The sequence below is a fragment of the Cherax quadricarinatus genome, chromosome 9 (genome assembly GCF_038502225.1).
Source record: "Cherax quadricarinatus isolate ZL_2023a chromosome 9, ASM3850222v1, whole genome shotgun sequence".
Lineage (NCBI taxonomy): Eukaryota > Metazoa > Arthropoda > Malacostraca > Decapoda > Parastacidae > Cherax > Cherax quadricarinatus.
Window position 1 is genome coordinate 11,262,694 of NC_091300.1, and position 21,274 is coordinate 11,283,967.

The 21,274-nt window shown below is 46.0% G+C and overlaps 1 protein-coding gene across 2 annotated transcripts in view; it reads left to right on the forward strand.

Annotated features, from left to right (window-relative positions):
- LOC128686222 (protein phosphatase PTC7 homolog) overlaps nucleotides 1–21,274 on the forward strand; it is a 317,819-nt gene that overhangs the window by 48,872 nt on the left and 247,673 nt on the right. The gene's annotated exons all lie outside the window — the stretch shown is intronic.

Consider the following 21,274-nt stretch of genomic DNA (forward strand, 5'->3'; position numbering starts at 1 on the left):
ACTTCCTTCTTTATCTGATATTACTACTTTCACTATGAACAGGTAGATACTTTTTATCCAAGCAGTGTTGTGTGTGTTTGTACTCACCTATTTGTGGTTGCAGGGGTCGAGTCACAGCTCCTGGCCCCGCCTCTTCGCTGATTGCTACTACTGTGTGTGTGTGTGTGTGTGTGTGTGTGTGTGTGTGTGTGTGTGTGTGTGTGTGTGTGTGATACTCTTACATCTGGTGACTGTTGATGTTACTCTTACATCTGGTGACTGTTCCCATGAAATCATACTTATCCTCATTGTCGTCATTACAATATAACACAGGCATTTGGGGTGTATAATTTGGTGTAGGTGTCTACGTGGGTCGACTTAATTGAGCAAGGTGGAGGGAGCAGTTGAGCAAACTGACTTAATATTGTGTTCAGATCTGGGAAGGTGGGCAGCCAGTGACCAATGAGGTGGTGGTTCTGTAGACTAAGTAGTAGTAAACTATCGGTGGGGGGGGGCGTTAAATCTGGTAACCATGTAATGGTTGTTTCTTTGCATTAACGGTCCTTCGTAATGGTGTATTTAAAAGACATTTGGGCAGTGGGTCGCATTGGACAGTCCAATGCGACCCACTTGTTTTTTTTCCTTGGCAATTCCATTAGTGTAACCTGCCGTAATCCAAAGCATCCTTCAGGCAACCCAACACTAATTTAACTTAACCTTACTTAAAATAAAGAAAATAAGATTTTAAAATAAAAGTGGAAGAGTTAAGAAACTGACGTTGAGTAGCACGTCATTAAATTGACGTAGTAAACTAAGGATAGTTTGTTTGTTCACTCACGGTGTTAAAGGTGCGTTGACTTCCCCTGTTCTTTTCCTCTTTCCCTACTCCATTCAAGGCAGGAAAGAGATCAGAACTGGACCATATTCAAAGAGCATTTGCGGCCCCCATAGAGCCATTAAAGCGTTTAAATTATTGGGAGCACCTCATAGCCTTAAATATTTACTCGACGGAGCGAAGAAGAGATATACATGATAATATATGTGAAAAGTACTTGAGAGCCTCGTCCCAAATCTGCTCACTGTGTCGGTGTTGCAGTACTTGTATATATTATGTGTCGATTATCATTTAAATACAGGGGTCCCTTGTCTCATCTAGTCACATGATAACCTATTTGAATTGCGCATGACTAGGCCGAAGGCCTGTCTCATTTACCATCCCTAGATAAGCGCAGGCAGACGTGATCGGCTGGGCTCCCTATAGCAGTCCATCCGTTGGTATTCTTGCTACATTCACTTCTCTAAGAACTCGTCCCAATATGAATGTGTAGAATAGAATCGGTGAAGGGTAGGGGTGCTGTGGGCACAATAAGAGAACACTGTATCAGTATCTTTGGTCCCAGACTTTTTCAGCATTTTGCTAGAAGATATCAAAAGTACTGCTGGGACAAGTGTAGAAATTGGGTTGTGATTCATACGTTGGACTACGTGCGGCCAGCAGTAACAGCCTCGTTGATCAGGCCCTGATCCACCGGGAGGCTTTGTCGTGGATCAGGCCGCGGGGGCGTTGATCCCCGGAATGCTCTCCAGGTAGGAAGGGGAGGATTAACCAGTGTCTGGCAGATATGCGAGTCAGCGGACCGCCAGCAGCATCAGTCTGGTTGACCAGGTAATCAACAGATGAGCCTGGCCCAAGGACGGGCTGCGAGAGTAGGAAAATTCTTGAAACTAGTCAAATGTGTGTACCTTTTACTTTATTTCGTCATTTCCCTTTCCGTACTTTCCTTTCCCTACCATTCTCTTATTTTTCGTTCAATCCTCCTCTTTCCTTTCCCCTTCCTTCCTCTCCTTGTCATTCCTTTCACTCTTCTCGTCTTACCTTCCCTATTCTCCACTTCGCTAGTCATTCCTCTTCTCCGCTTCTCTTCCTTCCTATTTCTTCTATTCCTTCCCATTCCCTCTCCTCCCAATCCCTGGCCGCCATCTTCGCCTCTAAGCGACCTTGGTGAGATGTTGATTACTCTCCTCCTTAATGGTTGCTTCTCTTTCCTTTTTTATATTCCTCCTCCATCTTAACTTCCTGTCCCTGTTCATCTTTTCATTGCTTGTTCATCCTTATATTCATTCTTTATCTTCACTCTCCTATTTTTCATTCTTCTCCATCTTGCCTCTATCATCTTCAATCTCCACTTTCTTACCTCCATTCTCCTAATTTTCCTCGTCATTCTTTTATCATAGTATTCTTTCTCTTATCAGTCTTCATTATTTCCTCTATCTCCCTGGTAACTAATGTGCTGATAAGTCATTGTGTTATGCTATCTTATCTTTTCTTCTTTCCTCCTTTTTATATTTATATATCTACTGTTGCTTTCGTTCTGTTACCTTCACAAGCAAGGTGTCTGTCATTTTTTTTTCATAGCATCTTTAATACTAGTGAAGGGCTCTTGATCCAAAGAATTGGTGCCATCTTGCCGTTGGATCAAACTTAGTTACCTTTATTTTCAGCACTGTATGATCTCCAACGGGTTTAGCTCATCCACATGACTACAACAAAATAATTAGGCCGGAAAAAATGATCTAAGAATTTTATTTTCCAGCAGTGAAAAGTTCATCTTTGACATTTTTCAGGGATCAGAATTGTCAAAGATTGCACACTTGATCGACTTCTTCAATATTCTTTGTTCACTTTTATCTCCAAGGAAAAAATACATCGTATTAAATTTCGTTGAAAGAATGAATAAGGATCTGACGACAAAAAATCAAGATCGTTTGTCCGTGTTAACAAGGACAAATGCATTCGTGGAAGAAACTCCTTCTGAAGTCACATTTCATAATGATTTCTAAGATTCGCTAACACAGAGCCTAGAATATTTTAAGGATGAAATGTTACGATAGTTCCCGAATATACCTCAAGACGCCCCACCGTTCCTCACCTCGTTTACAGTACATAATGAATATGTTCTTGAAAATTGCCAAGAATAATTCATATACTGTACTTGACAAGCAGTAACTATGTTAAGTTTAAATGTGAATCTCAGATACTCTGAGACTTGTGGATAAAAACGTTGCCTTAAAAGATCTCCTTTGTGCAGTGTCTTGCAACACTTCTGGTAATTGAAAAGTTGGTAATAGGGCAAACCTTTCCAACCATCATCAAGAATGTTTAGTGCCGACCGTGTCAAAACAATATTTTGTTCAGGACATACGTAGGTCAGTTGTTGTTTTAACAATGTATATGGCTGTTTTAATAACCTCAGGTTTTAATATTGCTTTCTTAAGAGGTGCACGTGTTTTTCACGCACAGAAACTACAGTTTTAATAAACAGTGTTCACCGATCTTGAACAAGGTGTTTTTATTGTGGAAGCAATAGGAAGGTGATAGGGGTCGTTGTTAAGGTTGGGAATCACTGGTGTAGATTACGCTCTTCTGGCATCTGCCTTCCTTGGGAATTTCCTTTTCCACTCATGCTCGCACACACCACCACCTTCATTACTCGTCTTCCCTCACTCTAACACTCTGTATCTTCAACCCTCACCCCTTCGCCCTCCCCCTATCCCTTCCCAGCAGGGTAGCAGCATATTGCTGATTTACCCATTTTTGTTAAGAAATGCATCAGTCATGGTGTACTCGCCGACACCGCTGTCCAGCCTTGAGTGAGTGTGTGTCTGGCCACATTGGTAAGCCTGCAGAAGAGATAGAAGGGCTGGAACAGATCGTTTACAGCTTGCACAAAGCTAATTACTGGGAACATCAAAAAGTTCTGAATATGTACTTTCTGGAAGATGCTTTGAGGGCCTGGTTCCAAATCCACACAGTACCGTAACAACGTGATCAGTAAGACACACTCATGCACAGCATTTGTGAATCTTTATTGTTGAAACGTTACGCCTACGCGGTAGGCTTGTCAAATACAGAGAATGGATTGAAGACAGTAGAAGTGACGAGATGAAGATGTAATCAGTCTATAGTTTGAGGTTGTCAGTCCCTCAGCTTGGAGAAAAGTCGATATGAAGCTGAGGCATGAGTATAGTCTTAAATACTGTCCAAGGTGAGGTGGAAGATTTCGAGGACGTTGAAGAATTCGGGTCCTGCTGTAATCTAGTCCCCCTCATACATGACTAGTAGCAAGTGATCAGGGCATGGAAGACGTTCTCTGTTGCTGTCTAATAGGTATGCTGAAAATTGAATAAAATACCGATTGTACGTTTTGTTGCGGGAGTACCTATCGATCCTTTGAAAAAAATTTATCTGCACAATCTGTTCTCATCCTATGCACCCAGTGTCAGAAACAATTCTTTATTTTTCCTCCTCTCATCTCCTGCTTCCTTTCCCCTTTATCCTGATGGAATTCATAGGTCACCAGCAACCTTTCTTTTTTTTCTCCTGTCATCGCCTTTCCTTCCGGATTGCCTTGTCTATTTTCACTGTTTTTTTTTTGTTTCCTTTATCACCTCTTTTGCCTCTCCATCTTCTGAGAGTCTCTATTAATTGTTTTCTTTATACATTCCAGATCCCTTTCTCCTCCCTTCATTGCTGGTACCCCATCTGCCCACTCTTTATTTTTTTTCTGTGGCTTTCAGTTTTTTTGCTCCAGTTTTACAGCCTTTTATTCATCCATAATAGTCGTTTTTTACTTGTTCCACACCCTCCTCCCTTGCCTTATTGCACATTCCCTCAGTTTCCTCCTCGAGGGGATTGTACACGTGTGTGTAAAATTAAATTTTATATATATATATATATATATACATATATATATATATATATATATATATATATATATATACACATATATATATATATACACATATATATATATAGTTCGTTAATTATTATTTTTGTAATAAAGTTGGTAGAATTACCGACAATATGTAAAGTAAAAGGACACAAGTGCAACTAATGTGACATTTATTGTGGCAACGTTTCGCTCTCCAGGAGCTTTATCAAGCCATTACAAACAATACATGGACACAGAGGGTATATAAAGGCTCAGAGTGAGGTGTAATACTAGTGAGGTACCATTTCGATGTTCACTAGTGGTAGTAGTAGTAGTGGTAGTGACAAAAGTAATACAATATGGTAGAGCAATTAATTCGTACATGAGTAAAAGGATATAAAAGCTATTACTTGGGTAACATAAAAATAGGTTGGACAAATATAGACTGGAATGAGGCAGCTTGTTTCAGTGTTCACTCTCTGTGCTTTGTGTAGTATAACAGGAGAGACTATGTGATGGCAGGGTTTACTGTTTTCAGGAGGATTCTTGCTAAGACTTCGGAGATGGTGAAGCTGCCGTTGTTTTGTTTAATTGTATTCGAAACAGCGATCAGTGCTGATTCGAGGCACTTGCGTCTGCGGAAATTAGTTTCTTTGATCACTAATTGGGCGTCTCTGAATTTCATGAGGAGATTGGTGGAATTTCGGTGTTGTACACAGGCGTTGTTCAGGTTATCGATCCTACATGCGTAAATGTGTTCATTGAGGCGGGTGTCGAGGTTTCTTGCTGTTTCACCTACGTAGATCTTGTCACAGCCTCCACAGGGTATAGTGTAAACTCCTGCATTAACAGCCAGGTTGCACTAAACGTCTCAAAAGTACTTTCACAAGCTAACACCAGAGTCGCCATCGCTTCTACCACTTCAATAAAGGATCTAACCAGGACAAAACCCAAGCACCACGAACCAGTCAATGCAGGAGTTTACACTATACCCTGTGGAGGCTGTGACAAGATCTACGTAGGTGAAACAGCAAGAAACCTCGACACCCGCCTCAATGAACACATTTACGCATGTAGGATCGATAACCTGAACAACGCCTGTGTACAACACCGAAATTCCACCAATCATCTCATGAAATTCAGAGACGCCCAATTAGTGATCAAAGAAACTAATTTCCGCAGACGCAAGTGCCTCGAATCAGCACTGATCGCTGTTTCGAATACAATTAAACAAAACAACGGCAGCTTCACCATCTCCGAAGTCTTAGCAAGAATCCTCCTGAAAACAGTAAACCCTGCCATCACATAGTCTCTCCTGTTATACTACACAAAGCACAGAGAGTGAACACTGAAACAAGCTGCCTCATTCCAGTCTATATTTGTCCAACCTATTTTTATGTTACCCAAGTAATAGCTTTTATATCCTTTTACTCATGTACGAATTAATTGCTCTACCATATTGTATTACTTTTGTCACTACCACTACTACTACTACTACCACCACTAGTGAACATCGAAATGGTACCTCACTAGTATCACACCTCACTCTGAGCCTTTATATACCCTCTGTGTCCATGTATTGTTTGTAATGGCTTGATAAAGCTCCTGGAGAGCGAAACGTTGCCACAATAAATGTCACATTAGTTGCACTTGTGTCTTTTACTTTACAAATTATTATTTTTACACCTACTTGTATTACTAATATGTTAAAAGTATCGGCAGTTTTTTTTAGATACCGTAAAAATTGTCGATGTCGATACTTTGGCATCCGTATACTAAACCCGTACTGAAGTGCTTGACCACATTCTCTTCTGATGGATTTCATTTCAATATATGTATGAAATCTATCCTGTGTTATGGATTAAAAGGAAGAGTTACTTAGTGGGAACAAAAAACTAGGTATCATGTACAGTAAGGTAGCACACTGTTGTTGCAACCAGTTTGAATTTAACAATCGTTCAACACAGCCAGCAGCAGCAGCATACCACCCAACACTGCTAACATTACTTTACCACTACCTTCCCACCAACACTGGCAGCAGCAGCATACCACCCAACACTGCTAACATTACTTTACCACTACCTTCCCACCAACACTGGCAGCAGCAGCATACCACCCAACACTGCTAACATTACTATACCACTACCTTCCCACCAACACTGGCAGCAGCAGCAACATACCACCCAACACTGCTAACATTACTATACCACTACCTTCCCACCAACACTGGCAGCAGCAACATACCACCCAACACTGCTAACATTACTATACCACTACCTTCCCACCAACACTGGCAGCAGCAACATACCACCCAACACTGCTAACATTACTATACCACTACCTTCCCACCAACACTGGCAGCAGCAGCAACATACCACCCAACACTGCTAACATTACTATACCACTACCTTCCCACCAACACTGGCAGCAGCAGCAGCATACCACCCAACACTGCTAACATTACTATACCACTACCTTCCCACCAACACTGGCAGCAGCAACATACCACCCAACACTGCTAACATTACTATACCACTACCTTCCCACCAACACTGGCAGCAGCAGCAGCATACCACCCAACACTGCTAACATTACTATACCACTACCTTCCCACCAACACTGGCAGCAGCAGCAACATACCACCCAACACTGCTAACATTACTATACCACTACCTTCCCAACAACACTGGCAGCAGCAACATACCACCCAACACTGCTAACATTACTATACCACTACCTTCCCACCAACACTGGCAGCAGCAGCAACATACCACCCAACACTGCTAACATTACTATACCACTACCTTCCCACCAACACTGGCAGCAGCAACATACCACCCAACACTGCTAACATTACTATACCACTACCTTCCCACCAACACTGGCAGCAGCAGCAACATACCACCCAACACTGCTAACATTACTATACCACTACCTTCCCACCAACACTGGCAGCAGCAGCATACCACCCAACACTGCTAACATTACTATACCACTACCTTCCCACCAACACTGGCAGCAGCAGCAGCATACCACCCAACACTGCTAACATTACTATACCACTACCTTCCCACCAACACTGGCAGCAGCAGCATACCACCCAACACTGCTAACATTACTATACCACTACCTTCCCACCAACACTGGCGGCAGCAGCAGCAGCATACCACCCAACACTGCTAACATTACTATACCACTACCTTCCCACCAACACTGGCAGCAGCAGCATACCACCCAACACTGCTAACATTATACCACTACCTTCCCACCAACACTGGCAGCAGCAGCAGCATACCACCCAACACTGCTAACATTACTATACCACTACCTTCCCACCAACACTGGCAGCAGCAGCAGCATACCACCCAACACTGCTAACATTACTTTACCACTACCTTCCCACCAACACTGGCGGCAGCAGCAGCAACATACCACCCAACACTGCTAACATTACTATACCACTACCTTCCCACCAACACTGGCAGCAGCAGCATACCACCCAACACTGCTAACATTACTATACCACTACCTTCCCACCAACACTGGCAGCAGCAGCATACCACCCAACACTGCTAACATTACTATACCACTACCTTCCCACCAACACTGGCAGCAGCAGCAACATACCACCCAACACTGCTAACATTACTATACCACTACCTTCCCACCAACACTGGCAGCAGCAGCAGCAGCATACCACCCAACACTGCTAACATTACTATACCACTACCTTCCCACCAACACTGGCAGCAGCAGCAGCAGCATACCACCCAACACTGCTAACATTACTATACCACTACCTTCCCACCAACACTGGCAGCAGCAGCAGCATACCACCCAACACTGCTAACATTACTATACCACTACCTTCCCACCAACACTGGCAGCAGCAGCATACCACCCAACACTGCTAACATTACTATACCACTACCTTCCCAGCAACACTGGCGGCAGCAGCAGCATACCACCCAACACTGCTAACATTACTATACCACTACCTTCCCACCAACACTGGCAGCAGCAGCAGCATACCACCCAACACTGCTAACATTACTATACCACTACCTTCCCACCAACACTGGCAGCAGCAGCAGCATACCACCCAACACTGCTAACATTACTATACCACTACCTTCCCACCAACACTGGCAGCAGCAGCAGCATACCACCCAACACTGCTAACATTACTATACCACTACCTTCCCACCAACACTGGCAGCAGCAGTATACCACCCAACACTGCTAACATTACTATACCACTACCTTCCCACCAACACTGGCAGCAGCAGCAGCATACCACCCAACACTGCTAACATTACTATACCACTACCTTCCCACCAACACTGGCAGCAGCAGCAGCATACCACCCAACACTGCTAACATTACTATACCACTACCTTCCCACCAACACTGGCAGCAGCAGCAACATACCACCCAACACTGCTAACATTACTATACCACTACCTTCCCACCAACACTGGCAGCAGCAGCAGCATACCACCCAACACTGCTAACATTACTATACCACTACCTTCCCACCAACACTGGCAGCAGCAGCAGCATACCACCCAACACTGCTAACATTACTATACCACTACCTTCCCACCAACACTGGCGGCAGCAGCAGCATACCACCCAACACTGCTAACATTACTATACCACTACCTTCCCACCAACACTGGCAGCAGCAGCAACATACCACCCAACACTGCTAACATTACTATACCACTACCTTCCCACCAACACTGGCGGCAGCAGCAGCATACCACCCAACACTGCTAACATTACTATACCACTACCTTCCCACCAACACTGGCGGCAGCAGCAGCAGCATACCACCCAACACTGCTAACATTACTATACCACTACCTTCCCACCAACACTGGCAGCAGCAACATACCACCCAACACTGCTAACATTACTATACCACTACCTTCCCACCAACACTGGCAGCAGCAGCATACCACCCAACACTGCTAACATTACTATACCACTACCTTCCCACCAACACTGGCAGCAGCAGCATACCCCCCAACACTGCTAACATTACTATACCACTACCTTCCCACCAACACTGGCGGCAGCAGCATACCACCCAACACTGCTAACATTACTATACCACTACCTTCCCACCAACACTGACAGCAGCAGCAGCATACCACCCAACACTGCTAACATTACTATACCACTACCTTCCCACCAACACTGGCAGCAGCAGCAGCATACCACCCAACACTGCTAACATTACTATACCACTACCTTCCCACCAACACTGGCAGCAGCAGCAGCATACCACCCAACACTGCTAACATTACTATACCACTACCTTCCCACCAACACTGGCAGCAGCAACATACCACCCAACACTGCTAACATTACTATACCACTACCTTCCCACCAACACTGGCAGCAGCAACATACCACCCAACACTGCTAACATTACTATACCACTACCTTCCCACCAACACTGGCAGCAGCAACATACCACCCAACACTGCTAACATTACTATACCACTACCTTCCCACCAACACTGGCAGCAGCAGCAGCATACCACCCAACACTGCTAACATTACTATACCACTACCTTCCCACCAACACTGGCAGCAGCAGCAGCATACCACCCAACACTGCTAACATTACTATACCACTACCTTCCCACCAACACTGGCAGCAGCAACATACCACCCAACACTGCTAACATTACTATACCACTACCTTCCCACCAACACTGGCAGCAGCAGCAACATACCACCCAACACTGCTAACATTACTATACCACTACCTTCCCACCAACACTGGCAGCAGCAGCATACCACCCAACACTGCTAACATTACTATACCACTACCTTCCCACCAACACTGGCAGCAGCAGCAGCATACCACCCAACACTGCTAACATTACTATACCACTACCTTCCCACCAACACTGGCAGCAGCAGCAGCATACCACCCAACACTGCTAACATTACTATACCACTACCTTCCCACCAACACTGGCAGCAGCAGCAGCATACCACCCAACACTGCTAACATTACTATACCACTACCTTCCCACCAACACTGGCAGCAGCAGCATACCACCCAACACTGCTAACATTACTATACCACTACCTTCCCACCAACACTGGCAGCAGCAGCATACCACCCAACACTGCTAACATTACTATACCACTACCTTCCCACCAACACTGGCAGCAGCAGCATACCACCCAACACTGCTAACATTACTATACCACTACCTTCCCACCAACACTGGCGGCGGCAGCAGCAGCAGCAGCATACCACCCAACACTGCTAACATTACTATACCACTACCTTCCCACCAACACTGGCGGCAGCAGCAGCAGCAGCATACCACCCAACACTGCTAACATTACTATACCACTACCTTCCCACCAACACTGGCAGCAGCAGCAGCATACCACCCAACACTGCTAACATTACTATACCACTACCTTCCCACCAACACTGGCAGCAGCAGCAGCATACCACCCAACACTGCTAACATTACTATACCACTACCTTCCCACCAACACTGGCGGCAGCAGCAGCAGCAGCATACCACCCAACACTGCTAACATTACTATACCACTACCTTCCCACCAACACTGGCAGCAGCAGCAGCATACCACCCAACACTGCTAACATTACTATACCACTACCTTCCCACCAACACTGGCAGCAGCAGCAGCATACCACCCAACACTGCTAACATTACTATACCACTACCTTCCCACCAACACTGGCAGCAGCAGCAGCATACCACCCAACACTGCTAACATTACCACTACCTTCCCACCAACACTGGCAGCAGCAGCATACCACCCAACACTGCTAACATTACTTTACCACTACCTTCCCACCAACACTGGCAGCAGCAGCAGCAACATACCACCCAACACTGCTAACATTACTATACCACTACCTTCCCACCAACACTGGCGGCAGCAGCATACCACCCAACACTGCTAACATTACTATACCACTACCTTCCCACCAACACTGGCAGCAGCAGCAGCATACCACCCAACACTGCTAACATTACTATACCACTACCTTCCCACCAACACTGGCAGCAGCAACATACCACCCAACACTGCTAACATTACTATACCACTACCTTCCCACCAACACTGGCGGCAGCAGCATACCACCCAACACTGCTAACATTACTATACCACTACCTTCCCACCAACACTGGCAGCAGCAACATACCACCCAACACTGCTAACATTACTATACCACTACCTTCCCACCAACACTGGCAGCAGCAGCAGCATACCACCCAACACTGCTAACATTACTATACCACTACCTTCCCACCAACACTGGCAGCAGCAGCATACCACCCAACACTGCTAACATTACTATACCACTACCTTCCCACCAACACTGGCAGCAGCAGCAGCATACCACCCAACACTGCTAACATTACTATACCACTACCTTCCCACCAACACTGGCAGCAGCAGCAGCATACCACCCAACACTGCTAACATTACTATACCACTACCTTCCCACCAACACTGGCGGCAGCAGCAGCAGCAGCATACCACCCAACACTGCTAACATTACTATACCACTACCTTCCCACCAACACTGGCAGCAGCAGCAGCATACCACCCAACACTGCTAACATTACTATACCACTACCTTCCCACCAACACTGGCAGCAGCAACATACCACCCAACACTGCTAACATTACTATACCACTACCTTCCCACCAACACTGGCAGCAGCAGCAGCATACCACCCAACACTGCTAACATTACTATACCACTACCTTCCCACCAACACTGGCAGCAGCAGCAGCATACCACCCAACACTGCTAACATTACTATACCACTACCTTCCCACCAACACTGGCAGCAGCAGCAGCATACCACCCAACACTGCTAACATTACTATACCACTACCTTCCCACCAACACTGGCAGCAGCAGCAGCATACCACCCAACACTGCTAACATTACTATACCACTACCTTCCCACCAACACTGGCAGCAGCAGCAGCATACCACCCAACACTGCTAACATTACTATACCACTACCTTCCCACCAACACTGGCAGCAGCAGCAACATACCACCCAACACTGCTAACATTACTATACCACTACCTTCCCACCAACACTGGCAGCAGCAGCAGCATACCACCCAACACTGCTAACATTACTATACCACTACCTTCCCACCAACACTGGCAGCAGCAGCAGCAGCAGCATACCACCCAACACTGCTAACATTACTATACCACTACCTTCCCACCAACACTGGCAGCAGCAGCAACATACCACCCAACACTGCTAACATTACTATACCACTACCTTCCCACCAACACTGGCAGCAGCAGCAGCATACCACCCAACACTGCTAACATTACTATACCACTACCTTCCCACCAACACTGGCAGCAGCAGCAACATACCACCCAATACTGCTAACATTACTATACCACTACCTTCCCACCAACACTGGCAGCAGCAGCAGCATACCACCCAACACTGCTAACATTACTATACCACTACCTTCCCACCAACACTGGCAGCAGCAGCAGCATACCACCCAACACTGCTAACATTACTATACCACTACCTTCCCACCAACACTGGCAGCAGCAGCAGCATACCACCCAACACTGCTAACATTACTATACCACTACCTTCCCACCAACACTGGCAGCAGCAACATACCACCCAACACTGCTAACATTACTATACCACTACCTTCCCACCAACACTGGCAGCAGCAGCAACATACCACCCAACACTGCTAACATTACTATACCACTACCTTCCCACTAACACTGGCAGCAGCAGCATACCACCCAACACTGCTAACATTAACTATACCACTACCTTCCCACCAACACTGGCGGCAGCAGCAGCATACCACCCAACACTGCTAACATTACTATACCACTACCTTCCCACCAACACTGGCAGCAGCACCACCCCAACACTGGCAGGAGCACCACCCCAACACTGGCAGGAGCACCACCCCCAACACTGGCAGGAGCACCACCCCCAACACTGGCAGGAGCACCACCCCAACACTGGCAGGAGCACCACCCCAACACTGGCAGGAGCACCACCCCAACACTGGCAGGAGCACCACCCCAACACTGGCAGGAGCACCACACCACCTAACACTGGCAGCAGCACCACACCACCTAACACTGGCAGCAGCACCACACCACCTAACACTGGCAGCAGCACCACACCACCTAACACTGGCAGCAGCACCACACCACCTAACACTGGCAGCAGCACCACACCACCTAACACTGGCAGCAGCACCACACCACCTAACACTGGCAGCAGCACCACACCACCTAACACTGGCAGCAGCACCACACCACCTAACACTGGCAGCAGCACCACACCACCTAACACTGGCAGCAGCACCACACCACCTAACACTGGCAGCAGCACCACACCACCTAACACTGGCAGCAGCACCACACCACCTAACACTGGCAGCAGCACCACACCACCTAACACTGGCAGCAGCACCACACCACCTAACACTGGCAGCAGCACCACACCACCTAACACTGGCAGCAGCACCACACCACCTAACACTGGCAGCAGCACCACACCACCTAACACTGCTAACATTACTTCACCACTACCTTCCCACCCCAACACTGGCAGCAGCACCGCCCTAATATTGGCAGCAGCACCACCCCCAACACTGGCAGCAGCACCACCCTCAACACTGGCAGCAGCACCACCCCAACACTGGCGGCGGCGGCGGCGGCGGCAGCAGCAGCAGCAGCACCACCACCACCACCACCACCCCCACCACCACCACCCGAACACTGGCAGCAGCAGTAGCACCACCAACCCCAACACTGGCAGCACCACCACCCCAACACTGGCAGCAGCACCACCACCCCTAACGCTGACAGCACCACCACCCCTAACGCTGACAGCACCACCACCCCTAACGCTGACAGCAGCAGCACCACCACCCCAACACTGGCGGCAGCAGCAGCACCACCAACCCAAACACTGGCAGCACCACCACCCCAACACTGGCAGCAGCAGCACCACCCCAACACTGGCAGCAGCACCACCATCCCAGCACTGGCGGCGGCGGCAGCAGCACCACCATCCCAGCACTGGCGGCGGCGGCAGCAGCACCACCACCCCAATACTGGCGGCAGCGGCTGCAGCAGCAGCACCACCACCACCAACCCAAACACTGGCAGCACCACCACCTCAACATTGGCAGCAGCACCACCACCCCAACACTGGCGGCGGCAGCACCACCACCCCAATACTGGCGGCGGCGGCGGCGGCAGCAGCAGCAGCACCACCACCAACCCAAACACTGGCAGCACCACCACCTCAACACTGGCAGCAGCAGCACCACCACCCCAACACTGGCAGCAGCACCACCACCCCAACACTGGCAGCAGCACCACCACCCCAACACTAGCAGCAGCACCACCCCTAACGCTGACAGCAGCACCACCAACCCAAACACTTGCAGTACCACCACCCCAACACTCCCAGCACCACCACTTTCCTTCCCTCTCCAAACAAGAGACAGCCGGCTCTTCCTGTCCTCACGAGTGGGTTCTCTCTATTGATTCATCACACAACGCGTCTGCCTGCTGTCTGTCCGTCCTTCATCCTCAGTCTGTCATTTTACTAGAATATACTTCACACATCAGCCTCCCTCTCAACACTTATTCTCCCTTCCTCCTTCCCACTCTACACCTATCCTATCCACTCTTCCAGTTTTCTTTATTCTAGATATACATCTCCGTCTCTCTTCCCTGTTCTCCCTGACCCTGTTAGGAATACTGACCCTTTGTTTTCCTCGTATCATCCGTCGGAGAGGATACTAAAATTTGTATGCGTGTTATCAATCAAGGTCGCAACGGAGCTCCATCATGGATTACCGCATAGTAGAAGGAATCCAGGACGGGGTGGCCCTGGCTTGGATACTGAGGATTATAGTGCAGTCCCAGAACCTGCAGAAATTGACAACACACCTCAGAAAAATTCCCAACCAAAGGTGAATTTGTGCAAATATTATGCTTGGGGGCATCTGTAAGCATGGAATAACAGGGGAAAAAAATGGGACATGCTACTTTGACCATCCCAAAAAATGTAGCGACCTCCTGTCTAAAGGAGTGTGTCGTTCTTCTTTCTGTACTTTCTTTCACCCAAAAATGTGCCACTCCTCGGTCCTCCAGAAGCAGTGTTACAACATCGAGTGCCCTGCATACCATCTAAAAGGGGCCAGGAGGCACAGACCCCACAAGACAAACAATAGTAGCTACGACAACCCAACTCCAGGTGATTTCTTAGTGGCAGGAAACGAAAAAAGAAAATGGAAGGAAATAACAAAAATAGTCCACCACCTTGGAGCCTTATTGGACTGGAGGCGCAGCCAGTGGCCACCCATGGCCCTCCAGAATTACAACTACTGATGCCAATAACAAAATCCCCCCAACAAACACAGAATACAACCTCGTTCATATTTGCTAATATACAGGGCCTTAAGCCATCCACCTTCACAGAGACTCACACAAAAGATCACTTTGACCGTGAAATATGGATAAGTGGTTACAATCTTTTTAGATGCGACAGAAAAAACAGGCAACAAGGGGGGGTTGGCCTGTATGTCAAAGAGTCCCTTATCTGCACGGAGTTGCTGAACACCACAAATGAGGTAGTTGAAGTTCTATCAATAAAGATCGAGAACCAAAACCTAGTCATTGTGGTTGTATACAAGCCACCAGATGCAGCCTCACAACAGTTCAAGGAACAGCTACTGAAAATTGATTACTGTTTGGAAAACCTTCCAGCTCCATCCCCAAACATCTTACTGCTTGGTGATTTCAACCTAAAGCATTCAAAATGGAAGAATGTAGCAAATAATGTTATAGCTGAAACAATCCCCAGAGGTAGCGCAGATGAAAGGTCACACACACATGAGCTACTAAGTCTCTGTGAAAAACACATCTTAAGCCAGCACATAGTGGAGCCAACAAGACTAGAAAACACACTTGACCTTATCTTCACAAATAATGAGGACCTGATAAGAGACATAAGAATATCAAAAACAACTAATTCCGATCACAATCTAATCGAAGTCCAGATGTACATGCATAGGGGTCCTGATCAGCAGAATGCATGTACCTGTGAAGGTGTCTTCACAAAATACAACAAGAACATCAACTGGGACCAGTTAAACCATGTCCTAAACAAAACATGTTGGGAAGATGTCTTAAATGACATGGATCCAAACCAGTGCCTTGAAAGGATCAACTTCCTGGTAGCCGAAGCATGTTCTAGGCATATTCCCCTAAGAAAGAAGAAGAGCAGGAGTAAACTGGAGAGAAAAAGACGCTCCCTCTACAGAAGACGACGAAGAGTCACTGAGCTCCTCAGGAGTGCTAGAATATCTGATACATGAAAGGAGGCGCTGACAAGGGAAGTGGAAACTGTCGAACTTAAGCTAAATGACTCTTACAGGAACCAGGAGAGGCAGGAGGAACTTAAAGCTATTAGTGAAATTGAAAGAAATTCAAAATATTTCTTTTCATATGCCAAAAACAAGGCAAATACCACATCTAGTATCGGGCCCTTACTCAGACAGGATGGGACTTAGATGACAACAAGGAAATGAGTGAAATATTGAAATCCCAGTACGACTGTGTTTAGTGAACCACTAATCGGTCTGAGGATCGACGACCCAAATGATTTCTTCATGAATGAGCCTCAAAGCTCCATAAATGTATGCCAGATTTCCGACATTACCCTAACTCCGATAGATTTCGAAAAAGCCATTGACAACATGCCTATGCGCTCAACCCTGGGCCCAGACTCGTGGAACTCTGTTTTCATTAAGAACTGCAAGAAACCCCTCTCGCGTGCCCTAAGTACACTATGGAGGAGGAGCTTGGACATGGGTGAAATTCCACAGTCACTTAAAACAACGGATATAGCCCCACTCCATAAAGGTGGCAGCAAAGCATTAGCTAAGAACTATAGACCAATAGCTCTGACGTCCCACATCATAAAATTCTTTGAAAGAGTGCTAAGAAGCAGGATTGCAAATCATCTGGATTCCCAAAATCTGCACAATCCAGGGCAACATGGGTTCAGGGCAGGTCGCTCCTGCCTCTCACAACTACTGGATCACTATGACATGACCTTGGATGCACTGGAAGAAAATCAGAATGCAGATGTAATATACACAGACTTTGCAAAAGCATTTGACAAATGCGATCATGGCGTAATAGCCCATAAAATGTGCTAAAGGAATAACTGGGAAAGTGGGGAGATGGATCTTCAACTTCCTAACAAATCGAACACAAAGAGTAGTGGTCAACAGAGTTAAATCGGAGGCTGCCATAGTGAAGAGCTCTGTTCCACAAGGCACAGTACTCGCCCCCATCTTATTCCTTATCCTCATATCAGACATAGATATACACCACAGCACCGTATCATCCTTTGCGGATGATACTAGGATCTGCATGAGGCTGTCATCTGCTGAGGATGCGGTTAACCTCCAAGAAGATATAAACAAAGTTTTCCAGTGGGCAACGGTAAACAATATGATGTTCAATGAGGACAAATTCCAACTACTCCGTTATGGAAAACTGGAGGAGATAATAACTAGAACAGAGTATACTACTGACTCTGGCCATACAATAGAGCGGAAAAATAATGTAAGGGACCTGGGAGTAGTAATGTCTGAGGATCTCACTTTCAAGGATCACAACAGTGCCACGATCGCACGTGCAAAGAAAATGCTAGGATGGATAATGAGAACTTTCAAAACGAGAGATGCCAAGCCCATGATCCTTTTCAAATCACTTGTTCTCTCTAGGCTGGAATACTACTGTACATTAACATCTCCATTCAAAGCAGGTGAAATCGCAGATCTAAAGAGTGTACAGAGATCCTTTACTGCATGTATAAGTTCTGTCAAGCACCTTAACTACTGGGAACGCTTGGAAGCACTTGACTTGTACTCGTTGGAACGCAGGAGGGAGAGATATATCATAATCTACACTTGGAAAATCTTGGAAGGAATGGTCCCAAATCTGCACACAGAAATCACTCCCTACGAAAGTAAAAGACTGGGCAGGTGATGCAAAATGCCCCCAATAAAAAGTAGGGGCGCCATTGGTACACTAAGGGAAAACACCATAAGTGTCCGGGGCCCAAAACTGTTCAACAGCCCCCCATCAAACATTAGGGGAATTGCCAATAAACCCCTGGCTGCCTTCAAGAGAGAGCTGGACAGATACCTAAAGTCAGTGCTGGATCAGCCGGGCTGTGGCTCGTACGTTGGACTGCGTGCGGCCAGCAGTAACAGCCTAGTTGATCAGGCCCTGATCCATTGGGAGGCCTGGTCATGGATCGGGCCGCGGGGGCGTTGATCCCCGGAATAACCTCCAGGTAACCAGGTAGGCAAACTAGGCATTTGCCTAGGGCCCCACGCATTTGGGGGGCCCCGCGGTCCAAGGGGTTCAGGGGCTTATCCAAGACTGCGCACATGGTGCAAGTGCAAAGGGGTCCCTACCTAAAAAGTTCAAGTGTTTGGAGAGTAAAATTGATTTTTAAAAATTAATCAAAACAAAAATAATAAAATAAAATAAAAATAAATAAACCTAACCAAAGATGGCAACACTCAACACGCCTTCGTTTACATCAGAACAGCTGTGTTTTCCCGCTAATGGGTGAGTATGGGAGATTCCTCTCCAACTTTCTGTAGTAATTACACGTTATCTAGACTTGTACTGTGACAAATTAACTGAGGTGTTGTTGATAGACATTGTGTATGGATGAATGTTTGTTTTAGCCTCTAAATGTTAAGGGAGGTACTGTCAAGTGGGTTTTTGATACGTGGATGGGTAAAAATACTCACGTAGGCTGGTAGTACGTATAATATACAACTGGAAGTATGGAAAGCGCCAACAGCCGACCTGTCTCTCTCTGCTGCCTAACTACAACTGACTCGCAAGTGTCTACAGGGTGAGGGTGTTTGAAATCCTGCTATGGTCAGCAGCAATATGAATACAGTCAATGATTCACACAGATGTTTGGTAGTGAGTCATCTACTGGTACACTGGTTACTGGTAACTGGTTACTAGGAACTGGTACTACTACTGAGAGCTCGGCGACGCTAACGTATGTCGTCCCGACATACAACTAATACAAACTAGAGACGGCAGGTGTACGGCTTGGGCTGATTCTATACAATGTCAAAGTACACAACAATTGAACATTATAACATACATAAGTAGAATATTGGAATGGAAGCTTACATAATTGAAACTGTAATAAAACTGTAATGAAATACAAGGTATAATATAGCACAACTCATCGAATGAAACTCAACGTTGGGATTACACAATAGAAGTGATAAAAAAATTTGATCGATCAATCTGTTCCACCAGTTGAGGAGAAAGACATAGCTCCCACTGACTTCCCAGATGAAGTCAAGCGTTTGTTGACTCTGTTGAACAAACGTCGTAAAGCCATTGCCTTACCAGGTGAGAAGATGGGTATAACGAACTTATTGTCCCATCGTATTCCACTTGAACCTGGTACTAGACCTATCTATATACCTGCGTACAGAATGCCTCATTTGTTTTCGCCTCTAAATGTTAAGGAAGGTACCTGATAGGGTTACTTGACCAGTAAAGACGCATTTTTGGTAAAAATACTATAAAGAAAAACCTAAAAACGCAAACTGACTTCCGTTTGTAGGTTTTAAAAGCACTTTGTCCTGTCTTTAAGTCTTCATCATTTCAATAACAGATCTCAATTGATTGATGTTCTACATCACTTCCGTCGCAAATGCTTAGTTTTCAAGTTGCGACGGAAGTGATGTAGAACATCAATTAATTTACTACATATTTCCCCAGAAACACACAAGCCACATCAGAAAATCGTTGGTTGGGTGAAACTGAAAATTGTCCCTGCATTCTTTAATTCTCATGTCCTTATCTATGGTGGTAGGCCATATATCATGCAAAACTTAATGATTAGTTTAGTTATGAAAATGGTAATATAAATACCATTGTGCATTGTTTTTGGACTCGGTATGATTTCTGTATAAGTAAATTGGAGATCAAGGAGGATGAATTAGTAAAATATTCGTAGCCCAAATCATTAACCTAATCTATGGTAAAAAGTTCTGTATATGACTACTTTCTGGTAACGTTTTGAATTTTTAGATGCGCAGCCAGAGGAAAGGGGGTACAAGGGCCATATCCCCCCAATTGACAGAAAAAAAATTTAATTAAAAAATTAATAATTGATAATGAAAAATTTGTATTTGCATGATTACAGACAGTGATACATCCTCATTATGGCATCTCGTGAACGTGATGTTGGACGTTCTTATGGGAGTGGGTCACAGAAAAGAAAGAAGAAAATTCAAGACGAAGAACAGAAAAAGAAAGATGTAGGAAGCTGCAGAAAGATCACAGACATGCTCACGAAAACTGTTTCTGATGTTACCAGTACAGTTGAATCTGCAGATACGTCAGATCATACAGGAAGCTCTCCCTCCATTATTTCTCAGCCAGCATCTACTTCTTT